This window comes from Camellia sinensis, chromosome 12 (assembly GCF_055761805.1).
Source record: "Camellia sinensis isolate YWXY chromosome 12, ASM5576180v1, whole genome shotgun sequence".
Taxonomy (NCBI): Eukaryota; Viridiplantae; Streptophyta; class Magnoliopsida; order Ericales; family Theaceae; genus Camellia; species Camellia sinensis.
In genome coordinates this window covers 51,246,513-51,259,306 of record NC_138972.1, presented here as the reverse complement: position 1 = coordinate 51,259,306, position 12,794 = coordinate 51,246,513, and the positions used below count along the sequence as shown (strand labels likewise).

At 33.7% G+C, this 12,794-nt stretch overlaps 1 long non-coding RNA gene across 4 annotated transcripts; it reads right to left on the bottom strand.

The window, feature by feature from the left end:
- Nucleotides 1–10,009: 10,009 nt before the first annotated feature.
- LOC145804147 (uncharacterized) lies at nt 10,010–11,735 on the bottom strand. 4 transcript variants are annotated; one of them, XR_014345765.1, is made up of 4 exons: nt 11,607–11,735; nt 11,274–11,514; nt 11,127–11,186; nt 10,010–11,029 (listed from the first exon to the last, which is right to left on the bottom strand). It is a non-coding gene; the product is annotated as an uncharacterized LOC145804147 (long non-coding RNA). The 4 variants fall into 4 exon arrangements; XR_014345766.1 differs by having other exon boundaries at nt 11,274–11,510; XR_014345767.1 differs by having other exon boundaries at nt 11,274–11,503.
- Nucleotides 11,736–12,794: the final 1,059 nt, after the last annotated feature.

Genomic DNA, 12,794 nt, shown 5'->3' with positions numbered 1-12,794 from the left:
AAGTGATTTTTTTAAGGCTAGGGTTGGTCAAAGTCGTCTATCTCCTATGTGATTTTGATTTTGATTCAATTTGTTCGTTTCCAAGTTCTTTTTCTTTAATTTAATTTATGTGTAAATTATGCAGACCACCTGTTTGCTAATATGCCTCTGAAAATAGAAAGTATAAAATTTGTTAGTGTCTCAACCATGAATAACGAGGCATTCTAACTACCAACCACCATTATCTTCATCCACTTGGTCAATGTACCCCGAGCACTAGTACCAAGTTAAGACAACCCACTACACTAGTTTACCATTTCTATATACTATTGGAAACTATCAACAACTAATTTTGTTGCATTTTACTTCTTGCTAAACAGTCAGTACTTCAAATATGCTTGCATATAATAAGAAACAGCGATGCATTTCCATTATGTTAGAGAAATAAAGATTTTCCGAACAATTGAATTTTTTCTAATAAGTTCAAGAATTTAAGAACAATTTTTTAACATTTTATCATACTTGAAAATCCTTTTTAGTTCTTATTCAGAGCATGAACATGATTTCAAGAGTACAAGACAAACTAGAGAAATTTCATGAAGAAAACTTTCATCATGCAAGATCCACTGACCTGTAATGAAGAGATTCGATGAGACAAATAACCTTTGAAGACAGATACCCAGCATACATATTGGCATTTATGTCATCACCAATAGACCAATGTGGACCTCCAGAATCAGATTTTATTCTTAAGAGTTTGAGAACTGTATTGAACCCTTGCAATTATAAAGCAAAGTAGTGATAGAAGAGGGAGGGGGGACTTTGAGGTAGAACTTCTCCAAAATACACACAATCACACGTACAAACATATATGCATACAAGTATACATATAAAGATGACTGTTGCCAAAGTCAACCTTAAAAGGAAGGTTTCTGACAATAAGATGACTGTTTGTTTGTTTGTTTGTGATTAGAGTCATTTGGTGAAGAGGCCAAGAGTAGTTGAATAAAAAACAATTTTATATTTTTGGAGGTTCTACAGTAGCTCCCCACAATTGAGGCCTATGATACAGGCCCTCTTTGGGGAGCTGATGGAGTTGGTTTTATGGGGTGAGACTCTCCAAAATATCTAAAAAGTAGAGGATTGGAGATGCTCCAAGAATAAATTCAATCATTAAGTTTCCAACTACTTAAAATATTCTTAATTTTTAGCATACATTTCAAGAGTCACTTAATTTTGTAAGTGACACTGATGGTGGTTATCAAACGAATTTATTTAATTTTCACTTAATACGTTAAGTTTTAAGTTTTGAATTAAGTTATCAAACACTACCCAGATCTGTATGTAGTTTGTTGTCCATTGACTAAACTGGGGTCCCTTTTTGTTGAACAGGCACTCTGCAGAGATAAAGTATTGGTGAAATGGTTTTTCCATCATTCTCCCATTGAAACTAGGAGCGGCATGGCTGTCCCGACCATTGACAGATTCAGTACCTTGCCAGTAGAGATAAAACTCAATATTCTAGAGCACATTCCTTTTGAAGAAGTAGCAAGAACGAGCATCTCAAGGACAATTAATTGGTCTGAACATCCACAAGTCATACTTGACAAACTCCTCTTTGATGAGCAGGGCCGATGTATTCTGCTCGATGCAGGTGCATGGGCGGACAAAGTTGCCTAAATTCTCTCTAATCATGGTAAAGGTCCCATTCCCATTCGAAAGTTTATTCTCCACATTCTGGACATGCCATTTACGTGGCCCCTATATATAAATATCTGGCTATCATGCCTGTCAAAGGATAGTATCAACGAACTCTTCGTCGATAATTGGAGTATTTTTACATTTAAGCTTTCTTCTATTCTCTTTGAGTGCTCTGAATTGACACGATTGATGCTCCGTAATTGTGCATTCTACAAATCATTTGGAGTCTTTCAGAATCTCTGATTCCTTCGTTTTGAGAACATAGCATTTGGTTTCGTCAAGGTTGGTGAGCTTACACTCAGTACCCCATCGCTTGTGCGGGCGGAGCTTGTAGATTGCACGGGCTTTCGATATTTGAATATTCAGGTGCCAGGACTCTAGAATTTTGTTGTTGCCAGCAGTGGTGGAATCAGCGTTGATGATGTCAATCAGGTGAGGTTAAAGCTGGCTCATTTTTGGAGGTGCGTCCTCTCTCCAGCTTTTTTAACTCATTTTTTTTTTTCAAAAAAAAAAAAGGTGAAAAAGTTTTGAGTTTTATATGCATACAAGTATCCATGTTTATTTTTAATTTTATATTCTCTTGCTACTCATTATCTTCATCCAGCTTGCCCATCTTTTGAATATGTTTCTTGGTGCTTCTGCAATTGGTAATTTAGTACCATGTAAATTGTAATTTCTTCTCTCTTGTAGAATTTCTTCGCTTAACTAATTAGATAATCATGGATGATGCAACAGAGTAAAAGTAACCTACATGAGCTTTGGCTCTTTGATAACATTCCCCTAGGGCTGCAAGAATATTATTGCATCATTTGGATTACCATAAAAAATTGCTTACTTTCTCTTTCTTTCTGCTGTCATTATACAGTGAATTATCATTACCATTTGAACAACTTACATCAGTTTTTAGTAAAAAGAGTCTCATCTATAGCCCAAATTTTTAAACTTCCTTGTAATGCTAAATTTGACTATTTACTACTATAAAACATTACTTTATCATGCATCTTCCTCGATAATTATTGATTCCCTATGCTGTTCTACAACACAAATTCCAACAGACTTTTTGATACTTAGGTTGAAATTAAAATATTCCAATGTCTTCATCTCCTTGATGATGAAATTCAATTAACTCAAAGTCATACATGTACACATGTTTGCAATCAGATAGTTTGCATTGCTTAGAATCACATACAGTTTAAAGTTTGAATTGAAAACACTTGGCACTTTTGAAATGCTTGTCTTCTAAAAGGCTACCATGTGTTCGGCCCATCAAACAGGGATTTGCTTTTTGACATTTTTGTTGTTGATGTTCTAAACTTCTTTTTCTTTCATTTGATGACTTCTATCATTTCTATTGAAGATGTCTCACTAGTTTTGGCTTTGAAAGAGATGACCTTTCTTGTGGTGAAATTTGGGTATAAATGTATAAATCAATTGTCAACTATTTTAGTTGTTTTATTTTTGTCTATGGCTGCCATGGTTTAGCGGTGATGAGCTAGATAGTGGAAAAAATATTAAGTTTCACGATTTAACTTTGAATGAGTTAGATAAAAAAATATTAGGTGCATTTTTTTCTAAGTTAGATACTTAATGATTTAGTTTCATTCTTGATTTATTAATTAATGCGTTCTATTTGTTATTTTGGGAATTTTTTACAATGAAAGTAGTTAGTTATCTTTGTCTAGGTAGGTAGGTATTCATTGTGTTGTGTGTGGTTGTGACGATTATGATGATTTGGGGCAAACTCTTTTAAAATGTTTGTAAATTCCAATGGTTAATCGTCGCAAATAAACCCAACTTCAAAATTGCGCAGTTCAGGCTCCTTCTAATCATTAGGAGAATCTTGCATTTGAAGGGAGGCTTTCATATCCTATTGCCTTGGGTAGCAGAGTTTCTGCCATTATCTCTTGGGATATGCCATGAGAATTACATTACATTACATACTCTTTAAAATATGTCAATTCCAATTATATACATTATTAGTGTTCCAGGGTTGTTTTTCTTGACTGCTTTTCTTTCATGGCTTGTGTTGTTTTCTCTATGCAGGTTGGTGCTAGCTTTATGGATGCTTGCATCTTTGGGGTGATTAAGGGTTTAGTTTGTTTTAGCTTTAGGCCAGCATAGGGAGGTTCTGTCCAATAGTCAAAGTAAGGTTAACATAGGAACTTGTGATAGCTCATTTTTCATCAGTTCTGGATTTTCTGAGCAAGAGTCCAGAGCTGGCATATCTGCATAATGTTGTTAGACTGAAAACACTTTTTAGGCACTTTGATAAAGGCTTTAAAGTTTACAACTAAACTTGATTTAGGATGTAATAATTTTGTGAAGTTGCTTTGCTCCCCAAGGCATCCTTTCTTAGATAATCAGCGAGTATTGCGGCATTGCATTTTTTTACCTCATGGATTTATGCGATTTTCTTAGAATGGAAGTGTTGAATTCCGTTCAATACATTTTTTTTATTTTTATATTAAGATGAGATTTTTGTGGATGTTTTGCAAATCTACTCACGTTTTTAGCTTGTTAATGACAATGTATCTGTTTCAGTTGCTGAGTAATCTAAGATACTGTGTAGATCTTTTTGTAGTATCCACTATTATTTTATCCGTGCCTTTATTTTTCTTCTACTCTGATAGGTCCTCAAAGTTGCACTCAAGATCTGGTTGCATGATTTGAAGGAAATTGTATTGCGAATGAATATAAGGTAAGCATTTATGAATCCATTGTGAAATTTTTGTTATAAAAAATTGTATTGGTGATCTTTTCCTGAATTCTTATAGGATAGTTTAATAGTTGATTCTACAAACATCCACTAATGAGTATTTTTTGTTTTTTGGGAACACTAAAATTTTATGGAATTGGGTCGGAGTCGGAGGATGCTGCTGCCACAGAGAACGGGTAAGTAAACGAAGCAAAATTTATTTTCTACATTCCTTCTTCTATATGCTCCTTATTGTAGTAGCTTTTATTACATAACATCATTAATAGAAGAAAGAAAAAAAAAAAAAAAAGAATCTTCGAGATTTTCAATTTTCTACATGCTGAAAAGTATTTAATATACTCAGAATAAACACATCTTTTTTAGAAGTATAAATTAATCCACTGTCATCATTTCTTGCATAAATTGAATTAGACTTGTCTTAATATAAATTTGCATGGGTTAGTTATTCGAGTACAAAAATCTGTTGTCACTTATATTCTCTTCTTTGTCATTTTGTATCCTCCAAAGGAAGCAAGATATAAAAGATTAATCATTATGCATCGACCACTATTTTTTTTTTAATATATTTTTGTGCACTTTACATTTCTGTTACGGTAACTCACAAATACATCAAAAGTTGGATTGACCTGCTTTACCCACACACAAATGCGCCATTAAAAGTTTAACATGCTTTACCCACCTTCTTTGTCAGAAAAAGTAAACATGACGTATAAGATGTGCCGTTGAAATACATTGGAAACACTTGACACATTGTGTTGTAGTTGTAATTTTTATGAACTCAGAACAAATGTTATGAAGTTGTTTATAAGGAGAAAAGACCTATCTCAATACATGAAGGCGGGTCTCAACTAGATTTTCTTATCTAAAGTTCAACCAAAGCATATAGACTATTCAGAAGTAGAAAGATTATTTTAATTTAGTTTCCATTGTTGAAACATAGGTCAATATTGGCATATTGTGGAACAATAGTTAGAATTAATATATACATATGAATGATGTTTTATTTACAAAATGATATTAATAGTCATTTAATTTGTTAATGTTTCCTTTACTTTCCATGTAGAATTTACATTTTTTGTCCAATTTTACAATAAAGTGATGTGCAAATATTTTCAACAAAAATTTACCTGACATTATTTCTCATTTTCTTTGGTACAGATGGATTATCTCGTGCACAAAGCTAAATTGTATATGACTGACTGGCACTATAAACATTTTTGGAAGGAATATATATTTTTGGATAGATGTGTATGGAAAAGATTTGGGTGGACTAGTAGTTATATTTTTGGAAAGACTAGTAGTTATTTTTTTTGGATGAATGTGTATGGAAAATATTTGGATAGACTACTAGTTTGTATATTTTTTGATAGATGCGCATGGATAACAACTGATTGTTATGTTTTAAATTATTATGCGTGATGGATGTGACTTGGATGATTATATAGATTACAAGTGGATTTTTAATTGGAGGAATATGTAGTTTGAAATTACTTGTGGATGAAAACTTATAATAGTTGATGACTTTCATTAAACAGGTTCAGTTTGGATGATTTATATTTTGTTGAATGTTCATGATTCAGTTGATTTGAGTGATGCTTGTAAATTACATATTATATTGAATGGATTAGATGAATTATTATGAATTATAGGTTTATTTTGTTGGATGTTGGCGACTAAATGTTGATTTTGTTTTTTCTGTTTTGGTGACCAATTGATTAGTTGGGAAAGATAACTAATATTTTTGTTGACTAAATAATTAGTTGTTAAAGTCATTAATTTTGGCGACCAAAAAGGAATTCGTCGCTAATAGGTCAATTGCCAACTAAAGTTTTAGCTACGCAAACATTCTTTTTCACGACTAACATGTTTGGTGGTTGAATGTGACAATTGCCGACCAATCTTTTTAGTCGTGAAATGTGCCATTTGCTGACCAAACTTGTTGGTCGTGGAATGTATTGCCGACCAAACTTTTTGGTCGCGGAATGTGACAATTGACGACCAAATTTGTTGGTCGTGGAAATGGGCCACAATTGTCGACCAAACTATTTGGTCGTCGAATGTGTGAATTGGCGATTAACATGTTTGGTCGGGAAAATATGACTTTTCGTGACTAAAGTGTTTTAGCTGTTAAATGGATTAGTCGCAATAATTATATATTTAGTGACCAAAAATTTAGTCGGTAAATATAATTTTTTTGCGACTAAAATTACTTTCCGCGACCCTCAATTGGCGACCAAAGTGGCGACCAAAAAAATTAGTCGCGGATAACTTTTGCCGACCAAATTTTTAGTCGGCAAAAGTACGAATTCTTGTAGTGTTAGATTAGGGCATGTTTCAATTAACATACTTATGCTTTGCATGCGTGCATTATTCATTCGTATTGCATGCACCGGGCTCGGCGTATCATTCAAACCACATTGAATTTCAATACTTACTTGAATACGTGTTTCAAAGCATGTTATCGAGTGTTGCATTCGTATGCCATTCTAGATAGCCGAACCTATTTTAGTTGCATCTTCACGTGTTGCATTAGGCATTTTAACATAGTTAGGATCATGCATGATTACTAACTAGTTTCTGTTTTGGCTTAGAGTACACTGTAAGTGTTGCCATGACAGCATGCTTGCCATGAGGCTATTCGCTTAACTGATATAACTGCATGAATGCCTGTGGAGGAAGGCTTCATTGCTTGAATTGGAACAATTCATCGAAATGTGAGTTTTAAGCCCACTTGAAGTGGCAAATCATCATGTTTTAAGCCCATCTTGTTTGGTGGCAAATTTGCGCTTTAGCCTACTTGCGAGTAGCAATTCCAAACCATTTTCGAAAAACAAGCATGGGATGTTTTGTTCCAAATTAAGTGATTTAGTCTGTACTTGTATGCTGTACGCATCACGTAGTAATGATAGATTAATAACTAGCATAAGAACACATGTGTTTTCAAAAATAACATATCATGTTAGTAGAGGTCAATCCTTTGATCGGGCAAGTGCTCATTTAAGGACCTTCTCCTCTCGTAAGTTCCCGAGCCGAGACAACTTTGGTGATGACGGACACGTGGCCTTAGGCACGAGTCAGGGTTTCCTAAATTTTCCAAAATAAAATATTTAGATGGTGACTCTGAAATCTAGCAAAGCAGTCCATGTTTGGCACTTTTTGATCAAAATCGATTTTTCAAAACGATTTGCCGGATTTGGACTCTTTGGTGATCTATCAGTCTTGCATTGCACTTTGTAAGATTAGATTCAGAGCCATGATAGGAGTCCGAACTGTAGTACATAGAACCCAATTCGCGCCCTCACGCGCGGAGCGAATTCGGGCGGTCTACAGATACTCGCCACCTTGGTCAAAATTAAAAGTACGAAAACTCTTATCTAATTGATCTCGACCTCATATGTGCAATGTCAGAAATCATTTCAAAACTTTTTGACTTATGGGAGATCAAATAGTCTTAACTAAGATGCGTATCGTAATCTATAAATGTGTCGAGATTTGGGGCTAGCTATCATACCCTTACACATATCCAGTCACAAATATCATAGTAGACTAAATGCGCCAATACAAATGCCCTTCTGTGGCTTTCCTACTTACTTTGTGCGCAACCATTGCTAACAAAGTTATATATTCACATGAGAGCAGAATGTCATAAGCGAGTGGGCCCGAGAGGGCCTACTCAAAATATTCATGTCATCTTCTTATTAATGTGATTAAGTATAATAGGCCACCGGTTCATAACCAATGTCATAAACTAATTCCAATCATCCTAATGTGTGAGTTCTTGAAGACAAGTTTTAAAGGTATAGGCCCAACTAGGTAATGATTCACGACTAATTCATATTTACTAGATCATAAAAGGATGTCATGGAGATATCAAGTGCGCCTAGGTCGCAAATTTAACTAGTAAGTGCTAATTCCCTGTACCTTCAAGTCAATTTTATTCTCCATACACTTTACTACATCTAGTTGAAAGATGACGATACTCCTCTTGCCATCTCTATTTCTCGCTTCATAGTTACTTGCAATTAATTCTACTATCCACAAGAAGGAGAGAATAAGCTATCAATCTATGACAGCTCCCGAAGTAACTTAAGCGCAAATTAGGCTAAAGAGTCTAATTCAACACAATGCTCTCACGAGCCATGTGTCAAATTCATAGTCATAACAACCTTGTCGGCCTTGACCTTTTTATTACTATGCTGCAACGTTTGCGCTTAGTGGTAAACGTTATTAAAAAACGTTAGCCTAGCTAAGGAATCATGTAAAGAAGCACCTCAACATGTCTCACACTTAATTAGGGAAACGATAAGTGTCCAAACTTAGACAAATTGGCAATGTTAATAGATTTTGCAGCCACTTGGCGCTAATCTTTTCACTTAGTGTTAATAGATTTTGCTACTACTAAGCGCTAATATTTTAACTTCAAGTGATATTTCAATGCACACTATTATAGTGCGTGAAATTTTGCTCCATCCACTCCCAATAGTTTGGTAGAGAACAAAACACTGCTCATACTAGTTACTCATCTTACACTTAATGACTAACTCATTTAAGCTCGCATTTCTTGGATGACGTGACTCTTGAATGTTACTTCATCCTACACTCCTCATAATCCTTCAAACTCACCATGTCCGACTCCAGAGGAGCCACCAAGGACAATAATGACCGACCCGAACCTCCAAATGGATCGACTCGAAACTTTCTCGCAGCGCCATTAGAGTGCAAAGCAGAAGCCAAACTGGGCGTTTTGTGGGTTGCTGTTAAGATGCTCAGAAGATTACTGATCTTGGACTTTTTTGTCGCCATTAGAGTCATCTCTGTGCTTCATTTGATGTTTTTGTATATCCAAGATTTCAATACTATTACCAACCTCTTCTCTCTCTCTCTCTCTCTCTCTCTCTCTCTTTATATATATATATATATATATCTTCTGGCATTTTTGGGTAGGGACGGGACAGTCGTTGCGAAATGATGAGAAGACCCGAAAAAGTGGCGAGGGGCGATTTGAATCATTTACTAGCCTACCCCACCCGTGCACCTTCTGTTATTATCTTCCACTACAACAAAATTGAATTTTCACAGCTTGCAATGCATGCCGTAAAAACTCTTTCACGGCATGCACACAAATGTCGTTATATGACATGCTGTGGAAAGTTGAGCATCATTTACGGCATGCAGGTAAAGTCGTAAAAGTAATAAATTAAACATTAATGACATACTTTGTATGTCGTATATAAGTTTTTACGACATTTTTTACATGCCATAAATCATTATATTTTTCATGGCATAATTTTGCATGCCGTAAAAAGTTATTTTTAATATATTTATAGCATACTTTGTATGCCGTATATAATCTTTTACGACATTTTTTTGCATGTCATAAATCATTAGCTATGCATTGTGCATCAGTCAAGAAAAGTTCAAGACATTAACCTATGCATGTATTGTGCATAAAGTCAAACAAACGCATCAAATCTCAAATAAAAAAAACCACAAATTCATGAGCTTTGACGAAGAAACCGATCAAATAAACCAGTTCGTTGCAGATCCCCAGGTTCATTGCAAAAAATTAAAAAGAGAAATCAAGATTCAAAGCGTAGAGAGAGAGTGATGCAGAATTTTTATGCCAGTTGCATGTTGACATATGCGTCATAATGTAATGGAAACTAAAAACACTTCATTGCAGCATGCACAGCTGAATATTAATTTCCATATGAGAATTACATGGATCTAGACCTTATGGCAATACCTAACCACATAGACATACCACAAGAAGCCTTCAAATGAAGCATGACTTTAGCGGAATATTCATATTGCATATATAACTTAAATCAACATGGTAATTTAACTCAAAGCTTTGCTAAGCCTAGAGTTGATTGAATTAGTCCATAAGCTTCCAACCAACATCATGTATTAAAAAATTGAATTGAATTGAATTGAATTGAATCATATCAGAAGCATAAGATTTTCCTGCTCAACAACCATATATATTGATATAGTATATAGGACAAATCTTAGCAATAATAGTCTATAGGGCATTAAGCTAACCAATTTGAGCTAAACCAGCTAAATCTAACGAATACTATGAAGAAACCCCTCATGAGAACAATCTAGACGCTGCAGTAATCAACTACATGTACAAGACATAAAACCAAAGCCACTGATTTCCAACAAAAACAAAAAAAATTGAATCCACTGCCGATTCACCCAATTCAAAACACAAAGAAAATGGATTATTTTCATCAAAATCCACAATCCCAGAACAAAGACATCCCCACTGAATGAATAGTATACAACAAGAACATGAAATTATACACTCTGCAAGTTGCACAGATTGAATTTACCTAAACCATCCCAATCTAACAGATACTGCAAGTGCCACAGATTTAATTTATCAAATTCAACATCAATTCACTGCACTAAACCACCAAAAAATCATAGGAATCTCGAAATGCAAGCGAAAATTAACAAGTAAGAATAAAAAAATAAGAGCTAGAGAGAAGGTACCGTGATAACGTTCTTCGAAGAAGACTTCGGCTGAAGCGATCGCGATGAGAGAACCTGAATACATAATTGCTGAGGTTGGATTGAGAAAAATAGCCTGTGTGAGCTACTCTATTGCTCCCTCCAGTTTCCCTAATCAACCCAAAACCATCAAAATCAAATTATGAAAACATGTGTTTACAATATATACACGTGTGTATGTACATGTAATGAAATTAGAATGCTTTACCTTAGCCTCCTAGGAAGCATCACGGTTTTCTTCCATGACCTCGATAGAAGAGTCTCCCATCTGCAAAATTCAGCATTAATAAGATAACACATGCTACAAAAAATCAAAATTCTGAATCAAGCTACATGAAAGTGAATTATATCATACCTTTCAAGGTCATCTCAGAAGAAGGAGAGAGAAAGATCGGAGAAGATTGAGTGATTGGACTTGCAATCATCGATGAATTGCTTCAACTGGTTCAAGTTCGCGATCAGAGAGGAGACTGCAGAGAGGTCGAATCGTTCGATACAGAGGTGTGTGTAGAGATTAGTTAGGGTTTGAGATCAATTGATTGAGAATGCATTTTGGCTTCGTAGTCTACATTTCCATGGCTCTCACTGAACCCTAACTTCAAATAAATTGATCAATTCAAAGCTTTTGGATAAAAATGATTGAGAGACAGAAAAATTGATCGATTGGGAGAGAAAGTGAATGACATACATTGTGAGGCCATGCGAAGTCGCGCGATCTATCAAGGCAATGCTCGAAGAGAGGTCGGGAGCTCGCACGCAGAGAGAGAGAGAGAGAGAGAGAGAGAGAGAATGAGCGAGTTTGGAGCAAAAACATGTATAGATAGAATGAGAGGGAGAATGGTGAACAGGGCTTGAAATAATGTTTTTGAGTTTTTTTTTTTTTTTTTTTTGTTATTGTAAGTTTTTAAATATTTTAAATAATATTTTTATTTTTAAATTCAAATAATTCACATATACTTAGAATGAAAATATTTTTTAATTTTTTAAAAAAATCACTAAATTCAAAAAAATATAAAATTTAATACATTTGATATATATTAAATTTTATATAGTTGTATCCAAATTAGGCATATCTAAAAACTAAAAAACAAATAAATTATTAAAAGACACTAAATTAGAAAATAATGTATAAATTATTTTTTATGTTGTCCTCAATTAGAAACATTTAAGGAGAGAAGCTTGGTTGGAAATCATTAGCTTTTTTAAATCAAACAAAAAAATAATAATAATTGGATTGAAATTTTTTTTAATAAAAGTTTTCACGACATTTTAATGTATGTCGTATAAAGTTATAATATTTCACAACATGAAATATATGTCGTCTTAAGTGTAAATATTTTACAACATATTTTTGTATGCCGTGAAAATAATTTACATATACTTAAAAGAGAGAGAGAGATCGAGACCCAGAGAGTGAGTGAGAGAGTAACAGGGCAATGTTATGAGTAAGTTTTTAAATATTTTAAATAATTTTTTTTTTACTTTTTAACTTCAAATAATTTACATATACTTAAAAGAAAAATATTTTTTAATTTTTTTAAAAAATCACTAAATTCCAAAAAAAATATATAATTTATTACATTTCATATATATTATATTATATTATATTTTTAATTGTATTCAGATTAGGCACATCTACAAAGTAAAAAATAAATAAATTATTAAAAGAAGGAAAAATATCAAATCAAGGTAATTTTAAAAAAAAATAATTACAAATTAATGAGAAACAATATAAATATTAATTATTAAAATTATAAACTTTTTCATGAATATGTAATTTTTTTTCTCAAAATCCCACTGGGTGCGATTATTCCTTAACAGAGACACTAAATTATAAAATAACGTTTTTTACGTTGTCCTCAATTAGGAAAATGTA